This window comes from Paramisgurnus dabryanus, chromosome 13 (assembly GCF_030506205.2).
Source record: "Paramisgurnus dabryanus chromosome 13, PD_genome_1.1, whole genome shotgun sequence".
Taxonomy (NCBI): domain Eukaryota; kingdom Metazoa; phylum Chordata; class Actinopteri; order Cypriniformes; family Cobitidae; genus Paramisgurnus; species Paramisgurnus dabryanus.
This window is the reverse complement of record NC_133349.1, coordinates 37,472,944-37,493,149: the sequence shown is the minus strand read 5'-3', so window position 1 is coordinate 37,493,149 and position 20,206 is coordinate 37,472,944. Positions and strand designations below refer to the sequence as shown.

At 37.6% G+C, this 20,206-nt stretch overlaps 1 protein-coding gene across 3 annotated transcripts in view; it reads left to right on the top strand.

The window, feature by feature from the left end:
- bbs9 (Bardet-Biedl syndrome 9) overlaps positions 1–20,206 on the top strand; it is a 430,031-nt gene that overhangs the window by 377,018 nt on the left and 32,807 nt on the right. Inside the window, exon 23 of one of the 3 annotated variants that reach the window (XR_010537394.2) lies at positions 344–517. The exons of the other annotated variants lie outside the window; for them this stretch is intronic. The gene's annotated coding sequence lies outside the window, so the exon portion shown is untranslated. Of the gene's footprint in view, positions 1–343; positions 518–20,206 lie in introns of those variants that run through there. 3 annotated transcript variants of the gene reach the window in all.

The following is a 20,206-nucleotide window of genomic DNA, read 5'->3' as shown; positions in this document are numbered from 1 at the left end:
TCAAATGATGGCTATCAGTACTATAATGACAACCTACATTGCCAATTTGCTAATATTTAAGCAAATTGTTTATCTAATTATTTAATTAAGTGGAGAGGACTCTTGATTCTATGCCTTTATAAAATACTTCATCAATTATGTCGTTTATAGTGGTACACAAACAGTGATAATGTTACACACACATCACATTTTTCATGTTATCTTTCCATGTTCAAGATCATACTTGCATTAGATTTGATTGTTTTTGAGAACAAAATGTAGGATAACTGTACAATAAACTAATGTCATACAGGAGTATGGAACTGTGTAATATAGCACTTAATTTCTTTGTTTTTTTTTCCAGTTATTAGAGAGGTCCTGTAACATCAACTCCAATAAAAAATTTCTCCAGCTTTGTTGCTTCTGACTGTGTAGCCAACCGTCCGTGGGGGCAAGACCACCTTCTCCAGGCAGTGTTACTGTCATAAATGTTTTTGTTTTTACATTGTACAGCTGTCCCTGTTATGTAAATATTAATAACTATTTAGAAATGTTATGGAAATTTTTAAAATTGTCATACATGTGTAAATAAATATTTAAATAAAAAATAAATATATCACATGCATCTATTGGTTTATTTTTGGCCATCAATACAACGGAACTGCAGTTGTATAACAATTATAATTAACAAAAATCTCAAATTTAAAGAAACAAAAATAAAATACAATAAATGGAAAGTAAACTATGTACATTTGTTTGATCCCTCTCTTGTGCCACTTTCTTGGGGAACATTAGCGACTCTACCTCTGCCTCTCTGTCTTCTTCCTGTTACCTGCGGTAAGAACTGGTTTTCCCTGACCCTCCTGATGGGAATAAACGTCTGCTAATGGTAACTCGTTGTCAGAATAAACATATTTTCCAATAGCTAGCTGCTTCATTATTTTACCCTGTACTAACTAGCATGTAAAAAGCTAGCTAAAGTCAGAATAAATAACTGACACATTGATAAACAAGTAATAATAATATTGCCAATAACATTGTTTTGCTGAGAAAATAACTATAAACAATGTTTTAATTTATCTTTTAAAAGAAATGTTATTGTTTGACTGGCTACTCTCTGTCTCTGATGACAACATTACATTTTTGTCCTGTTTCAGCTACCCTAGAGTCTCGACACAAAGGGCGGGGTTTGTTATGGGCTGAACCGTTGTTTGCGATTCACAACTGTACCGCTAGATACCTCTAAATCTTACACATTTTATCTTGCACCTACAAAGTGGCGCTTTTAACATGTTATAATAAATTATGGTAACACTTTATTTTACGACCCGCAAAGTACAGCGTAATTAAACCGAATTTACAGCGTACCTATTTGTAACAACAGAGTACCTCTACAGGTCGTACTTGTAGTTATAAGGGAACAATATTTTAAGTTTGGGGTAATAAGGGGGTAAATATATGGAAAATTATTCTCTAAGTATTTCATAACTACAGGGTACCAATTGTAATATTACGTGGTATGTATGACTTACGTCTATGGGTAATATGGTCTATGTGTAAAAAGGTTTTTTTTTCATATTTGCTACTTACCTGATGAAGTGTTTTGTATAGCCTACAGTTGATGTCTACAAGCCAGTTCGGCAAAGAAAATATAACACACAATAAAATTAATAGCAACTTGTACCTCTTTGATCTGTATATGTATACAGGAGTTACCAGGTAACTCTTATATTTGCGGGCTGTAAATTGAAGTGGGGCTTATTCCCCGATTGTTCTGTGTATGTACCAGGTAACTCACATATTTGCGGGCTGTAAACTAAAGTGGGGCTTATTCCCCGATTGTTCTGTGTATGTACCAGGTAACTCTCATATTTGCGGGTTGTAAACTAAAGTTGTGCTTTGTTCACATCTTGTTATAAATGTTATAGGGTAAATACCATAAACATACAGAATATTGTTATTTTTATTTTAAAACAACTTATTTCAAAACATCTTTAAAACACTATAATTAAGCCAACACTTAATGTTTATTATCACATAACTTTTATTTAAAATAAAAAGTCATGACAATTTTTCATTGTTTTTGCGGCTTGGCTTCCTCTGTTGGTATTCTTGTCCACTCGGATGATGAGTTGATGTCGTCTCACAAATGCTGTTCTGCATTACATATAAAAAACATAAATGAAAGCCTTCAGTAAATGTTTCTTCACTGTGCCTTGACAGAAACAGAGTTTTCTGAGCCAGTTACGTTAATAACTTTAGGCTTACTAATGTGCTAGCTAACCTGCTACCGTTAGCTAGCAACTTTCTTGAAAAACATTGTTTGAAATGCGTGAGTTATGTATTAACAAAACCAGTCACCTTATCCAGCATGCGGATCCTGCTAACATCACTCGCAGCCGTACTCCACAGTGTAGAACGTTTTTAAAACCTTTTAAAGAAATTTCACCTCAGGATCGCGTTCCAGCAAACCTCCTGCAGACGGCCGCGCGTTCTACACCTGCGCAGTAGCCTACACATGTAGTCGTCTTTTGCTTTAGCAGGAGCTGATATCTGGTTTGCCATTGCATAAATTATATTTGGCTAAAATACTTGTGTTTACAGTAAATAAATTGCAAAGCACCACTTCAAATATGTCTGCAAATGTAGGAGTTTCCTGGTAAATAGGGAATAAGTTGCTATTTTTATTGTACTTACCTTAAAAAAAGATAACCACATTAAATTAGCTGGACTTTTGTTATTAAAAGCAAGTAATATAGGCTACTAAAATAAAAGTGATATGCTGTTATATTTATTTGCCGATGTGGCTCGTAGACATTGACTGTATACAACATTCAGTAGTCAATATGAAAAATTCACAATAAAAAATAAATAAAACATAATTTCCCCATAGACTTGACTAAGTCATACATACCACGTAATATTACAATAGGTACCCTGTTGTTATAAAATACTTAGAGTATAAATAATTTATAATTCTTCATATTCTTACCCCCTTATTACCCCAAACTTAAAATATTATTCCCTTATACCTACAGGTTACCTACCCTGTTGTTACAAATAGGTACGCTGTAAATTCGGTTTAATTACACGGTACTTTGCGGGTCGTAAAATAAAGTGTTACCTAAATTATCTATATGGTTGTTATCATGGAGGTCAAAGCAGGCAGAGGCAGCAACAAACGACAAGACAAAGAACAAAACATACACTTACAACCCTCATTTACACTTAACGATTGACATTAGACAATGGAAACACTCAGGGGGGCAGAGTGTGCACAGTTCACAGAAATTTGTGCATACACATACATCAAACGAATTATATTATAGAGCTTTCAGTCTTTTCCATGGCACTTACATTTCTAACAATATGAGCGCCCCTGCCTTCATGCAAAAAACTCCAAAATAAAAGTGTTGACTCACTTTCATATCAAATACTATTCAATCGGAATAATGACATGATATTGGTATTCTATTTAAAACAGAAATGACATGTTTTATTTATTTAAGTTTTGTTTAATGACTTGTTTAATTGTGTCATTAATGCATTTTGCACAACAACTGCTTCATGAAATTAATGTCATTTTAAATCCATAAAGTATATAAACAACGAAAATGACATAAGCTATAGCAACGTGATTGATTTTAATGTTCAATAATGATTAAAAAAATTAGATAAAATAATCCGTGTATCGTTCTTCAATCGATTTTTCAAATTAAAAACAAAAATTATAAAACGAATAACGACTTGTTTTTTGATTTTTTTTCATTGTACATTCAGATTAAAAATACAAAATATGAATAACGGGATTAGGACACATTTTAATTTTAATTTTTTAATTTTTATTTAATGCCTTAGCAGACATATGCCAATTAAATCATTTTAAACAGATCAAATACTATTGTGGTAACAGATTACAGACATTTTAATAAGGTTGTGCATATGACAGAGCAATCATGCATTCTACAGTCCGACTCTTGTAAATTTAAGAGTAAAAATATAAATAAAAATGTACCCTACATTGGAAAGCAACGGGCGGTCTGGGCTGTTTCCTGGTAAAATTTAACTTAGCACTTAAGAGCGCTTTCTACGAGCTACTTAATAAACGTTAGTTATTCTTTCACTTGCATTTCCCCAAAATGCACTTAAATATATCCCACGCAGCAGGGGCTATCCGTTTGTCAAGTGCTGAAATGTCGCTTACTCTTAATTGTAGCACACGCTTGTTAAAAGTTTAGCCGAATGATCTTCACCCAATGTGCATGTCATAATATTGTTAATAATATTGTTTGATGTTGTTCAATGACTATTTGCACGTTTTAATAATTTATGCCATGTGAAATCGTCTTTTCCATATTTAGTTAGGACTTATACCATTGTGAATTGCCTTTTGAAGTTTATATTATTACTTATTTTTGCCATTATTGCTATATTAATATCTAATAAATAATTTTAAACAGAACAAGTACTATTGTGGTAACAGATACAGCCCTTTTAATAGGGGTGTGAATAGCACTGTGCTCCCATGTAAGATCTCATTTGCTTACAGTCCGAGTTTTGAATTTTATTTATTTTTTTTATTATTATTTATTAGGGACACAGACACACACCTAAGGTTTAAAATAGAGTTTTGCGCAGCATTGTTGTTTTGTCCCCCACCCACTTAAAATTCACTCTGTGTTTCACCGCATAGAATGCTTTTTCCAACCATTTTTTCCCTACGACATCTGTCACGTAGAAACAGGAAAACGTAGGTTTGTATCTAGTGCTATGTAAAAAAACACTTTTCACTGAACTAGCTATTTAGCCGACATTTAGCCTATAAAGAATGTTCCTATAAAGACACATTTTAGCGTAGGCTATCACATTCAAAAACCGACAACGATGGCTGAATGCGCTCTCTTTTAAGGTGCACTCGTGGCATCATCTGGATGCAAAGACATATTGCCAGGTTTATAGGGCATATAAAAAAAACATTCACGGTCAACGCAAAATGTAACAGAGAAACATGCATTAACTCTTTCACCGCCAGCGTTTTTTAAAAAGTTGCCAGCCAGCGTTTTTCATGATTTTCACCAAAGTTTAATGCCTTCCAGAAAATGTTCTTCTTTAAATATATTAACATACAATATATCAAATGAAAGAACAGACCCTCTGCTTTCAAACAAAAAAAAAAAAAACGTTTTATCCTACCTTCAGTGGTTCTTCTGTAATCAGCTTTTGAATATGGGTAGGTTTCTGCAAAAACACCACATTTTGAGCAAAAAGCAGATATAATTCCATTTTTGTGACGGACTTTTCATATAGATCCCATTCAGAGCGATCTTTAAAACAGACACGGACATGCAGCCGCTTGCCATAGGGCAATACTTCCGGGTTTAAAAAGTTGCGGAAGGGCGCCACCTGGTGGATAATAGCGGTATTGCGGAAAGACGGAAAATCTCGTCATAGGCGGGGAAGCGTTTTCTCTTAATTGACGAGATATCGTCAATGGCGGTGAAAGAGTTAAATAGGGCAAACCCATATCACTCAAAAAAACTATTTTCTGCCAATCTATTTCAAACATTCTTGCAGGTGTACATATGATCAGAATGAAGTGCGGATACGCCAACGCTGTCAAAAGATGTCGGGAGTACACTATTGTCAGTCAGGGCTGCATTTCCCAAAAGCATGTAACTTGAGTAGCACTTGAAAATCGTCATAGATCTACAGCTTTACCGTGATGATGTTTTGCCTTTCATCTATTCTTTTAAATGTAGAAGGCAATATGTGAGAAGACTAAAGATTTGCAGAGACATTGTATTGTTAAGCTTTTATAATTCATTCTTTTAATGTGATGTTAATAATGAGGTTGTGCTTAATATAATGTGTACAGTATGCATAGAACAGTGTATACATTCGTGCTGGTAAAATAAATGTAAAATAAACATTACATAGAAAGGCATAAGATATTAATATAGGAAATGATAGCAAAAATAAGTAATATTATAAAATTAAAAAGGCAATTCACAATGGGACGAGTCCTAACGAAATATGGAAAAGATGATTTCACATGGCATAAATTATTAAAACGTGCAATTAGTCATTGCACAATATTATTAACAATATTATTACTTGCACATTGGGTGAAGATCATTCGGCGTAACTTTTAACAAGCGTGTGCTACAATTAAGAGTCATTCTGCAACATTTCAGCTCTTGTCAAACGGATAGCCAGCCACTGTGCGATCTTATTTAAGTGCTTTTTGGGAAAAAGTTATTTTTGGGAAATGCGCGTGAAAGAATAACTAATGTTCATTAAGTAGCTCGCAGAAAGCGCTCTTAAGTGCTAAGTTCAATTTTATCGGGAAACACAGGCCAGACCGCCCGTTCCCGTCAGGGAAGAACCAAGACCAGAGTTCCGACCGCTATTATACTCTTAAATTTAATCCCGCACCACAAGAATCCTTATAGGCATTTTACATGGTATGCTGCAAACAGTGAAATCGCAACGCAGCCACATCTTTTCTCATGTAGTGAAAGAGTTTTGTGCAGCATTTTTTTAGGCAATAGCCTACACATTTTTTATCACTGTGCCATAACCGAATAAATAATAATAGCAGAAAAAAGTTTAAAAGTCGGACTGTATAAGCGAATAAGATTTACAAAAGAGCATGATTGATTGCTCTGTCATATATATGCACAACCTTATTAAAATGGCTGTAATCTGTTACCACAATAGTAGGCTACTTTAAATGATTTGATTGGCATATGTCTGCTAAGGTATTAAATAAAAAAGTAAAAATCAAAATCAAAATTGGTCCTAATCCCGTTATTCATATTTTGTATTTTTGATCTGAACGCACAATCAGAAAATCGAAAAACAAGTCGTTATTTGTTTTATCATTTTTGTTTTTAATTTGAAAAATCGATTGAACGAACGATACACGTATTTAAAATGATTGGAGGAACGAATTTTTGCATTAAATTGCATAAAATGTTGTGAGCGTTTCTTGCACGTTTAAAGGAAAACTTCAGACCATTTAAATTTGAATATATTATTAAATTGGGTCACCTATGTAGTAGAAGTGTGAAGTTATTTTAGAAATTGGTGCCCTCTAGGCTGAGAAAAGCCAGAAAATGTGTTTTTTGGCTTATGTGGATGAAAAACACCAAGTCCCAGAATGCATTGGTTCGCTGCTCTACGAGGCCACTCCCTAGTCACGCCTACTGGTTTGAGACGGCAGGAGGGAGGGAGATTCAACTAGACTAAATACAACTTTTACAGACACGTCTGCGACGATTTAGTTGATATATTATTATAAATACTACCTTTTCCACATCAAAATGATGATAAGTTGCGTTGTACCAGGATGTTCAACCAAAACCGGGAAAAAGACAAGCAGTAAGTTTTCATCGTTTGCTGCGGTGTAAACAATGGCTGCGGGCTATCAACCACGCAAAGTGTTGAGAAAACAATGATGCGGTAAAATAAAAAAACCAGAGGGTTTGCAGTCTCCATTTAAAGCATGAAGACATCGAACCCAATGTACTCAGAATGAAGCAAAACACGCGAAAGGACACTGGAATTCCGTTCATGTTTACCTTCACAGACACGACGAACAGCCGGAGCCATCTGGTATCAAACGCATTCGTCTACGTTTGAGGTAAGACTCTTGCTAATACTCGTTTCTGATCACACAGTAGCCTTTACATAGTGATACAGTGGTTAGCAAAGTAACGCTAGATAGATAATGACACATAAGTTGGGTGTTCTCAAAATAAAACAACTGTTAGCTACCGAGCTACTTCTGGAGTTGCGTAAGCACGAAAGCCTGTTACTGTAAAGTTATTCGATGGTTGAGATAACTGCAGATACATTTGCCAGATGTACATGATTAATTAAATAATATTTATGCATTCTACACGTAAATAACATTGCATTTTATCTGTAAAACTGTAAAATATAGTAATATGCAATTTATCATTGCATATTACTGTATTGCATATCATTTTTATAGCACTAGTTACTTTGCATATTCATATTCAGACTTTATTGATCAGGTGGTGAAATTCAAAAACTACCTGCAAAGTCAAACTTCTGCTGTTATTTTGGTGAAAGAAATGCAAAAGTATTGTTCTGCATTTACTCACAGGTTTCCAGAAGAAGATGCAGAAGAAGGGGGAAAAAAGAACAATGAAATCCTCCTTGCATGGACCAGGTCAGTGTTTGTTTGTAATGTGGGAGACTTTACATTGGTTTGCAAGGTTAAAAGTTACTAATTGTATTATCTTTTATAGGTCTGTCCTAAATCATATGTTGTTTTCCTGTGCAACCAGTAAGGGGGACGTTGAGGTAAGACATTTGATTCTAATTTGATTCATTTTTAGGAAAAACTATTTTTCTAGACTTATTGATAATAATCATATTTTCATGCAGGTACTAAAATTCCCGTGTAAATCCATTCTACACCATGTGTGTAATGAGCATGAGTGTACAGATGATGACGGAGGACATCCTGTGGCATTTCAAGACCTGTCATCGCTGGTCCTTGATAAAAGGCTTCTGAGAGACATGGAAAAGATGGCCCTGTTCAAACATACTGGTGAGAAGTAGCGCTTGTACACTTCATTGTTTTTCCAAATCCTAATGATCATGTTTTAATTTGTTATATCCCTTCTTTCTTTCTCTTTATATAATTGCACACAGGGCCGCTGGAAGTGTTTCACAGCGCACTTTTGAAATACCTCCCCAATGTTAGTTCCTGCACTACAATGGTACCACACTGCCCATAGCTGTACATATCTTATTTATATGGTTCTTGCTGAATATGAATATTTATTGTGTTTTTCTTATAATATATTCTGTTTATACACTGCATAAATCAATATTATTTATACTACTATTAGGTTACTGCTACTACACCGCACATACATACATGCTTTATATTACATATCCATATTTATTCTGCTCTTACAAGGTAACAGCTAATAAACTGAAACATTTATATTTTGTTTATATTACTCTAACCACCTTCTGTAAACAAACAGTATACTACTGTCTACACTGCACTATATTTTTTGCAGTTCTGGTTGGACACAAATTTTGTACTTGTACTCTGCATAATGACAGTAAAGTTGAATCTAATCTAATTTTCTACCCTTTACAGGAGAAGCACGGTTCAACCAAATGTTCTGCAAGAGATCCAAGCAGTGGGTCTTGAAGAAAGGCTTCATACCACACAGTTTGTAGACGAACTCATCCAGAAGGCCATTGACAAAAGACTCAATCCAAACATTGTGTTCAACGTGCCAACCTCCCCACTGCCACCCAACATTGCACCAGTGCCTAAACCATCAAAGGAGGCTGCCACGACTTCTTTCAAAAGTCACTTCTGAGACTGACACTTTCTAATAATAATAATAGTAACAGTCACCTCTTCCCTGAGTTCTATTGCTGTGCCTAATCAGATTCTGCCACCACTCTTATATTTATATTATTATATACTGTGTGTATATACTCACATAATTATTATTATGTTTTGCTTTGTTTTTATTTTGTGCAGGACATTTTTAGATGTAAATTATGTCCTTGTTTATTTTAATGTGTTCTTTCCACTGGTGGCACAATATTTTTCCTTTTTGAATAATAAAAAAGACATTTCTTCATCTAACCCTGTCTTTTGTACACCAAAGTTATACATTATAGACTTGTGGAGGCCCAATGATTACTGTTACTGTGATTTAGCTGTCATTACTTACTTTACAAAATCATTTGGGTTAAAAATAAAGCCAAATATTATGTGTGTTACAGAATTTAGACCTAAACTTTAAAAAACGAATGCTTTCCTCAAATTGCAGTCACTGTTTCTTTATAAACTCTAATGTAGCAACAATAAGGACTATAACACGAACCACAACAAATGTGAGTTTTAACTTTTTATTAAAAAACATAAACAACTCCCACTCATAGCTGATCCAGAGCTTCATCCGTTTCTTTATAGCCGCTATAATGTCCGTGAGGAGCTGGATATCTACGTCTGATGTCCTGAACAACACAGGCAGGTAAAACAAGTCGATGTCCTTTCCCCGGTCTTTCGCCTTGCTAAACCCATTCCATGAAATGACGAGGATGTAAGGAAAAAAAGTAAGCACGACGTTAGCAGTGCAAGCTATTTTCATATACAGAATAGGCTAACATAGGTGTAAATATAACAACCATAGCTCAGCTGACGGACGTGAAAAACAAAATACTCACTTTATACCCATGCCTCCGTTTCTCCCTGCGGGCTTCAAGAAGAAAATGCTATCGCTGAAATTCGCGACAGCAATATGACTCTCTTTCGGTGTCCATAGGCGCACAGCGAGAGCACGTAAAGCACCAGACCGGCCCCACCTCGGCTACAGCAGCCGTGGTGGCAGCCTCTTGTTCCTCAATCATCCGTAACTGATTCTCGTTTGTAATGCGGCTCGTACAGGTACCACGACCATCAGATTCGAGCAACAGCGAGGCGCACAGCGAGAGCACGTAAACTACCAGACCGGCCCCACCTCGGCTACAGCAGCGGCGGTGGCAGCCTCTTGTTCCTCGATCATCCGTAACTGTTCCTCGTTGTATTGCGGCTCGTACAGGTAACCGCGAACATCAGATTTGAGCAACAGGTAATCAAAATTCCCTTCTGCCATCTCGTTTTCAACACTACACTCTGCCATCGTGGTTTGTTTACTCGGCTTTCTCCACAAAGCAAGATCAGGCTAGCTTAGCTTAGCGAAGATTAAAGATGGCTGACTCTCATTTTGATTCGGGCTTTTCCGAATGCACTCGCAGTCCAACCCCTATGGGCGGGGAGAAAACATGTGGAAGTAGCTCCTAATACTGGCTGTAGTCTTCGCCTCTGGCCAAAATCTCTGCCAATGACGCAAAAATCGTCATTTTGCGTCATCGGAATAATTTTTTGCACAAACAAAATACAGATATCTCTCCTCTCACAGGAACATGAGGGTGGGAAACACGGTCATTCAAAAATATTGTCAGGTTTCTACTGATACAAAGCTGAATGCTAAATCGGTGAAGTATTCCTTTAAATTCCTCAGATAGCCAAATGCAGCAGCATCATGAAAGCTTGTGAGCGCGCTCACACTGATGACGTCTGCGGCTGCTCTGACTGCAGCGCCTGCCACCAGAAAGTAATGTAACATGTTCAAAACACTATCAAAACGGCAAAAATCTCTGAAAAGTGACAAGGATGCAGCACAGAATTAATAATGTTGTGCATATTAAACAGATTAAAAGACCAGTTGATTGATGGAAGCTTGTTTAATTTTCAGGTTGCATGCAAAATCCATTTGGCTAAAAAAACCAAGGGGGCACGTGCCCCTTCAGTTTGAATGGGCATGACGCCTCTGGAAACACTAGGGCTAAATATACAGAGTGATCAGGGATAACAAGAAACACCTGGGGAACAATCAGCACCCGGACCAATGAACAAAAGAACAACAGAGAACTACAGACATGGAAGACAAAAACAAAACTTCAAAATAAGAAAACTATACAGGGAGACACAGAACAGAATCATAACATAGCCCCCCCCCCCAAAGGAGTGGCTTCCAACTCTCCAAACAGAAACAGAATCCAGGAGGGTGGTGAACTAGAGGGAAACCGGGGGAGGAAAGGTGGGCCAGGACTGTGTAGTGGACCAGGAGGCCAAGGCGGAGCTGGCAGAGCAGGTAGCCAGGGCGGGGCCGGCAGAGCAGGAAGCCAGGGCGGGGCCGGCAGAGCAGGAAACCAGGGCAGAGTCGGCAAAGCAGGAAGCCAGGGCAGAGCCGGCAGAGCAGGAAGCCAGGGCGGTGCTGCAAGCTGAACTGAAAGCCAAGGCGGTAGTGGAAGCCCAGGAGGAGAGAGCCAAGGGAGAATCCGAGACCAGGGCGGAGTTGGAGCTGGAACCCATGGTGGTTCTGGAGGTGCTCGGGGCCTGCAGATAAAGATATGTAAAAGAGAGGTTGGCAAAACCAGGTTAGCAAAAGACAGGCAAATAAAGTCAGAGGGTTCAAAAAGTTCAATATCAGCCATCTTAGACCAGACAGAGAGTTCAGGGAGCTCAGGAACAGCCATCTTGGGCCAGTCAGAGGGTTAAGGGAGCTCAGTAATGGCCATCTTGGGCCAGTCAGAGAGCTCGGGTGACTCAGTTGACTTGGTTGATTCAGGTGAGTCAAGTCGGGTGAACTGGTTCAGGTGTGGCGAAGACAAGGCTGGACAGTTAACATAGTGAACACAGGCTGACCTGACTCTCCAGCACACAAAGCCTGTTGCCTACTGCCCCCCCAAAATTTAGGAGTGGCGTCCACCTCCACCTTGCCCACTGTGAAGGAGGACCCACTCATCCCAAAGCAAAGTCAACAAACTTCAAATGCTTTCAAGCATAATCTGTCCTCCAGCCGAGAACTAAAAATGTTCTTGAGAGCCACCTTACAAAATTTCACCTGATTACTCAGATTCAGGAATTTTTCCACAATTATTCTTAGCTGGAATAATAAGACTGCTGGAATAATTGTAGTCAATCGTTATGTTATGATGGTGGTTAAAGCAGGCAGAGGCAACGGATCCAAATGCAGTTGGGTTTATTTCGAAGGTATAAAACAAGAAAAAAGCTGGAATAGTCCATAATGACACCAAATATGTATTTTACATTGTTACAAAATCTTGTGAAATTTCCCCTTTAGGAAAAAGTGTTTACAATAACCTTTAGGCATTTAGTAGAAACTTTTTCTTGGGATCCAATAATGTAGTAAGGACAATACAACAAAGTTTCAACAAAGTTTTAACAAGACAATACCTATTGAATGAGGAAGGGAACTTCATGAGTGACACTCAGGAACTGCCTGAGTGATAGGTCACAGTGCATTAAATATGATGGTCTATGTTCAGATGTTGTACCCATCCTCAAGGGTGTCCCGCAGGGCTCTGTTTTAGGGCCACTGTTATTTACTATTTATATTAATAACCTTGGGTAAAACGTGTCTGATGCTTATTTTCATATTTATGCTGATGACACAGTCCTATATTGCTGTGCGGCTACTCTTAATAAGGCCATTGAGGATTTGAAAAATGTGTTTATTGCTATCAAAAACACCCTAATTCTGCTTAAGCTCATTACCTCTTCAACCCTAGGACCCTGTCCCAGGTCCAAAATTTCTTATTTTGACTTAATCTAAAATATTCTTTTAATTCTTAATGGTCTGTCATGGACCCCAGTAACACATATGAGATACTGTTTGAAAACTTAGAGTCTCTACTTTCTGCAGATATGCATCACTTTGATATATTTTTGACTGTAAGAAAGTTATGTACACTTAATTTACACCATCACCCCCCCCCCCATATTTTTTATACGTTTTAATATTTACATATTTCATATTTTTCAAGTATGACAAACATGGGCAAGTCTTATATCAAATGAAAGCTCTCATTCTCAGGAATAAGGCTATATCGTTATTTTTGTTCTATTAACAAATATCCAACAATCGTTGAATAAATAATAATGCAAAAAATGGTCTTTTGTAAACATATGGGAAACTTGAGTGTGAACTGCCTCGATAGCACATATAGCCACAATATAGGACATATAGGACCCCAAACACAAAGACTAGATATAATTAAACACATGATTCTGACGGATCCTGACACTGTCTGAGGCACCCAGGGCCAGAGTTATAAACTTTTAAATAAAAACTTTAGAAAAAAAACATCAAAAAGTGCCTATTTATTTTTGTGTTTATTATAGGACTGACAACACATACAACCATGTTGAGCACTTTCAACAGTGTTTTATGTAATTTCAAAGGGTTTCCTGTAAAATGATACAAAACTTTTGTATGTAAACCTCTGCATGTGGGTATGGGAAGCTTTTGCAATCGGGTAGGCCAAATCCTGGCAAAAATCCCCAAAATAGCTTCAGGGTGTAAGAAGTTAATGATGGTCAGGTGCTGGTATGATGGTAGCCATCTTAAATACAGATGCAGGCATGGTGACAGCCATCTTGGGCATAGATACAGATATTGCGGCAGCCATCTTGGGAACAGAGACAGGCATACTAGCAGCAGCCATCTTGGTAACAGAGACAGACAGAGACAGGCATAGTGGCGGCCATCTTGGTAACAGAGACAGACATGGTGGCGTCCATCTTGGAAACAGAGACAGGCATGGTGGTGGCCATCTTGTGAAGTGACTTGTGTGTGGACATGGTGGCCATCTTAATAATAGACATAGGCATGACTTGATCTGGCTTTTGCAAAACTGGCATGACTTTAGTTGGCCATGGTTAAACAGGCATGACATGAGTAGGTTGTGGTACCACAGGCTTTACTTGTGCAGTCTCTGACTTTATAAACCTGGCGTTTAGGGTTGGGAGTAGCTGGGGTTAGGTGTCTTGCTCAAGGACACCTCGACACTTGGTCAGGTGGAGCTGTGGATTGAAACACTAACCTTCCGGTTTGTAGACAACCTAAATGAACCACTGATGATGTTTCAGAATGCTGCATATGACCCTGGCTGCATAAACTTTTTATCATGACCGGGGAGTTTTTTTTATTGCTCTGCTCCAGGAAAACAAGATCACAGAAAGGTGTGCTCCAAATAAGGTCATGCGTTTGTGATAAAGCATTTGCTTGTGCAACAAAAGACCTTAAGGTTTGTTAAAAGAAAGCAAATCTCACTACAATGTGTAGTGAGATGTGAACCGCACCACACATGCTATCACAGCATTAATGACTGACACATGTGCTTCCTGATGTGACTTTCCCCAACCCAATTATTATTTTTTTAATGCTGATCACAATCTGTATGTTGAATTTTTTAAAATTATGTGCATTTATGAGTGGATGATTTTGCTATGAGCACCTGGGATTTCCCATTTAATCATTACGTCTGTGATCATGTAGAAAAGATGGATCTTACAGAAGCTAATGTTCTCCTATTTCTTCCTAGTGTGCACTGAAAAAGCTACAGCTCACACATACACGTACACATTTTTCTTCATTATGCTGTAAAAACTGGGATGTGTTCCACCTTCAATATTTAGGGATGGAAATTAGATACATTTCCATGAACCCTTTATTAGTAAAACACTAAAGAAAGCAGATGCAAATATTTTGATGGCAAAGCTGTCAACAGATGTGTTTAATAACTGGCTGTTCTACAGCAGTAAAAATATGGGGATATCTGTATTTTTCTAAGCACTTAGAAACGACAAAAAGTTAAACTGTTTGAATTTCTTGTCAGGAAAGTGTATGTGGTTTTGAAAGCCAATGACTATAACTGTGGACAGAGAGCTCAGTAAGAAAACTGGCCAATCAGAATCACACATTCTAGATCTCCTGCATAGTCTATGACTATACATTCCTGGAAATCACTGTTCGCTCCTGTACTTCCCCATAAAACTGAAATATTTTCTGAGACAACCATTTCTGTGTTTCTTTCTTTCATGACTTCATCTACTCCTCTCCCTTCCACAACATATTTTTCTGTTTTATTTGTACCTTCAACTCCCATAATATTTGATTTTTCTATTCTTTTTGGTAAAAAAAAAATGGATATCAGCCTTTCTTTTCATAGTATCCTGGAAAATGCAGCATTAAGTTGTCTTTCAAGCTTTCTAAACATACACAACAGTACGGTTCCGTTCACACCGATAGAAACTGTGAGGCACGGAAATGTACGGGTGTGGGTTTGGTTATAGAATGTGGTTTTCACTCCTATAAATAACCAAACTGTGTAGAAACGCAGCAGGATTAAGGACTCAAATAGTGGAGTCAAGGTGGTCCTGAGGGTCTAGGGGTAGCTTTCCCTCTGCCCCCCGAAAAATGCCCAGCCAACCATAAAGTTAATAACTTGAACTTGAGCAATGTTACTGTTTGTAGGAATGCCAAACATAAAACATGCAACATGTTACTGTTCTGTTAAACAATTTGCATGGATATGACACTTCTTAGAAGAAACATGATATGAAGGCACCGCACAGTGGGTTTTGTTTTTATCACATTCCTCAAACAGAAAATACCTTATCTCTGTTCTATATAATTTAACTATAATGTTGACAGCTGGAATGCTGCACAACATCTCACTTGAGAAAAGCTTCCTAACATATGACAGTTTATTTTAATTCCCACTGCGTTTTGCTGACATTGATATGATATTGGATAAATGTATAAAGCAAAATCCTTCATATTATGTTTCTATATTTTACAAGTGTCATCCACGCAAACTATTAAATCGAACACTAACAAATATTTTTGGTTTATTCATTAAAAAATATTTTTTTAAGAATCCCATTTATGTGCATGTACATGTAGTAACATTAACACCTGCCAAATACAGGTGGATTTTAGCAGTAACGAGCAACACAATTACTCAGCGCTGCACAGACTGATGGCCATAGGACATTTTTTAGTCACTCTCACAGAACTTTGATGTCATGCACTGATCGGTTTTAATTTTCTTAAAAATGTATAGTGCATTATAAATAAAAGACCTTATTTTTATTATTATTATTTAAAGCTCACGTAACACACACTGTTTCTGCATTTCTGATATTAATCTGGAGTACCTATGGAGTAGTATGACATCCTTTATATCTCTGAAGAGTCTTTAGTTTAATCAGATTTATAAAAGAAAGATTAGCTTTACCGAATCTTTCCGATAACGTACGAAAAAATGAAGAAGGAGGAGTTATAACACGGGAGGAGCGAGTACGAGTCATGCAACACTATACAACACTGTTTTAACTTATGATTCACTACATGTTCGTGTCATTTATATAATATACACGCGCCTATTTCCAACATAATACAGAAGTCTTACTTACCGCGTGTAACTCGTCATGAAAATCCACCGCATCAAACACACACACGCAAAACTCCGCTGCTAATCCGGATAATAAACTATGTCCATTGTTTCCATAAGGCTGGATGTCTTCTCCTTACATCCAAAAACACACTTCTTGTTGTGCCATTGTTGACTTTTGAAATTAAACAAAGCTGAGTGGCGTGATAAGCTGTTAGCAAGCTCTAGCGTCTCCCGCTGACTGACGGCTGGGCGGGGTTTTCCAGGGGAAGTTTTCCGGCGGAAGCCCATATAAAGAAGTGATACGTATCGAAAACCCCTGAAACGTCAGTTAGAACCGTAATCGAAAAAAATTAGCCGAAACTTGTACGAACCCTGGCGAAGTGCATTCGGCACAGAAATACTCTGAAACACGCCCAACTGCATTTTTGACACTTTGCCTACATTTAGCATGAGGAAACAACTCTATAACTGTGTTAATAAGTCAGAATGCTTGAAATACCATTAAACCCCCCCTTTAATAAGCGCAATTTTGTTTGTTTAAATTGGACATTTTACAAGACTTTTTGAAATGGGTCAAATAAATCTTTGGTGTTGTATGTATGTGAAGTTCTAGATCAAAATACCTTACAAATAATTTTTTATCACAGGTAAACATTTGCAATTTTTGGTGTGTCATTTTAAATGCAAATGAGTGTAATGATCCTGCCAGTCTGTCATAGTTATTCATAGTTGTACATGGTCATGTGGCAGGATTGTGGCGGTACCCATGTTTTGTGTGGTAGCACATGGCTGTTGTTGGCCTGTGTGATGCTGTGTCTCATTTATCTCCTCACCCCCTTGTCTCCTCGTTAATTATTCATTATTGGTTAACTCCTCTCATCTGACCTTCCCTGGTTATCTTGTTTAGTTTTCCCTATTTAAGGCCCCAGTGTGTTCTGTCCTGTGCTGGATCATTTTGTTTACGTCTTTGATTGTTGCAATAGTAATAGTCACAGTAAGAGTCCTAGTCTAGTCTAGTCTAGTCTAGTCTACCTAGTCCTGTATTGTTTTGTCTAGTGTCTTGTCTTAGTCTTTTTAGTCACTGTAAATGTTTTGTCTTTTGCCCCCACGTGGGCCTTTTTTGTAGTTGAATAAACCCCGTTTAAGTTCACCATTACCTTCCACTTGGGTCCCGTCCTCTTGTGAAATCATGACAATGAGTTTATCTCTGCACTAAATGGCAGTGCAGTGGTTGGATATTTCAATTCAATTTATATAGCGCTTTTCACAATTGTTATTTTTTTCAAAGCAGCTTTATACATTAATAGATGCAGGAGAAAATACATAAAAATTGATGGACAACATAAGCAGCAGAAAACAGCGGCAAAGATTAAGGTTTGAAAAAACCTACAAGGAGAAAAAACCCCTTTTGCCTTTAGAACTGCCTTAATTCTATGTGGCATTGATTCAACAAGGTGCTGAAAGCATTCTTTAAAAAATGTTGGCCATTTTGATAGGATAGCATCTTGCAGTTGATGGAGATTTGTGGGATGCACATCCAGGGCATGAAGGTCCCGCTCCACCACATCCCAAAGATGCTCTATTGGGTTGAGATCTGGTGACTGTGGGTGCCATTTTAGTACAGTGAACTCATTGTCATGTTCAAGAAACCAATTTGAATGATTCGAGCTTTGTGACATGGTGCATTATCCTTCTGGAAGAAGCCATCAGAGGATGGGTACATGGTTGTCATAAAAGGATGGACATGGTCAGAAACAATGCTCAGGTATGCCGTGGCATTTAAATGATGCCCAATTGGTACTAAGGGGCCTAAAGTGTGCCTAGAAAACATCCCCCACACCCATGGGCGTCGGAAGCAAATGAAAAGTGGGTGGGTCCCCACGTCAACACAACCCCCCCCCCCCCCCCCCCCGAAAATACATTTACTGCAATAGATGCAATTTTCATGTTTCCTTGTAATTAGCCTGAACATTTGCGTTTATTAAATAAAAGACAGTATTGCGGTCAGGATTCGGGTAATAGCCCTTTGAAAATTTAGCAAATAATGACAGATGTCATATTTCATTTATTTTCCTTTGTGACATTTTTTTTCTCTACTCTGCTGACAGTAATGTGTATTTTTATTTTGAGGAAATAAAAGGTAAGAAAAACGAATGAAGGTATCTGTTACAATTTTTGTATACCCTTTTTATTTGTTATACCCAATCTCTCTTTCTCTCTCTTAGAGAAATATAAATGTGAGATTCTGGAAATGAGGTAAACTTATTTAATGGTATTCGTCGGGAACATGCTGTCATAAGAGTTTGAGCATTCTAAAACACAATCGATTAAACAATTGCAGAGGTATGACTTTACAAATCATTTGCAAATGTACCTCGCAAATAATGTTAATACGTGAAGACGTTATAATCGCATGAAAAGTAATTGCAGGCTTCTGTAAAAAAAAAAAACACTTTAAAATTATCCAGCGATTGTGGCACCATAATCAAAATAAACAATTTTACTGCAGTAATAATATTTTAACGAGTAGCCTATACTTTTAACGGTTTTAGAGGAACCACATTTAGTGCTGTGTCAATTATTATCAATAAAAGCATATGCTAAACCTAAACGTCTCCGTGCCTCCGCAATTCATATCTCTCCTCCTCATCTCCTCCGTTTTTTTTCTTCTGTTTCTTAAACTTGGGGCTCGAGTCGACCTAATGTTCGAGCTGCCTTTAAGAACAGCAAGCTTAGTTAGTTAACCGTTAATTATTAAGACTAAATGGGCAGGCAAACTCGTGAAACAGTGAAAGTAAAATAATTCGCCATAATATGGTTTTACACGTCTATAGAAAATACTATAAATAAAGCAGTTATTAATTTTCCTAATGCATGGATGTTTGACCTTTACTTCCGTTTTAAACATTATACATTTCGCAAAGGAGGTTTTTCAGCACTTTGTTTGAACAGCAAATCAGCAGCACCTCCCTCCGCAACTTTTTAAATAAAGCTGAAACGGTCCGCGGTGTAAAAAGCAAAGGTTTGGAATCCCTGCTCTAGTGGAATGGATTTTGACTAACAGCGCTTTGATAAGTGAACAGACAAATGCGCTAAAGTAGAGAAAAAGGGGGTGGGTCCATTATCATTGGTCTTAAATAGTGGGTGGGTCCTGTCCCACCCACGTATAATGGTTCCGACGCCCATGCCCACACCATTACACCACTTCTATCAGCTTGAATCAGTCGGCCCATTCTCCTCTGACCTCTAGCATCTACAAGGCATTTTCGCCCACAGGACTGCCGCATACTGGATGTTTTTCCCTTTTCACACCATTCTTTGTAAACCCTAGAAATGGTTGTGCCTGAAAATCCCAGTAACTGAGCAGATTGTGAAATACTCAGACCGTCTGGCACCAACAACCATGCCA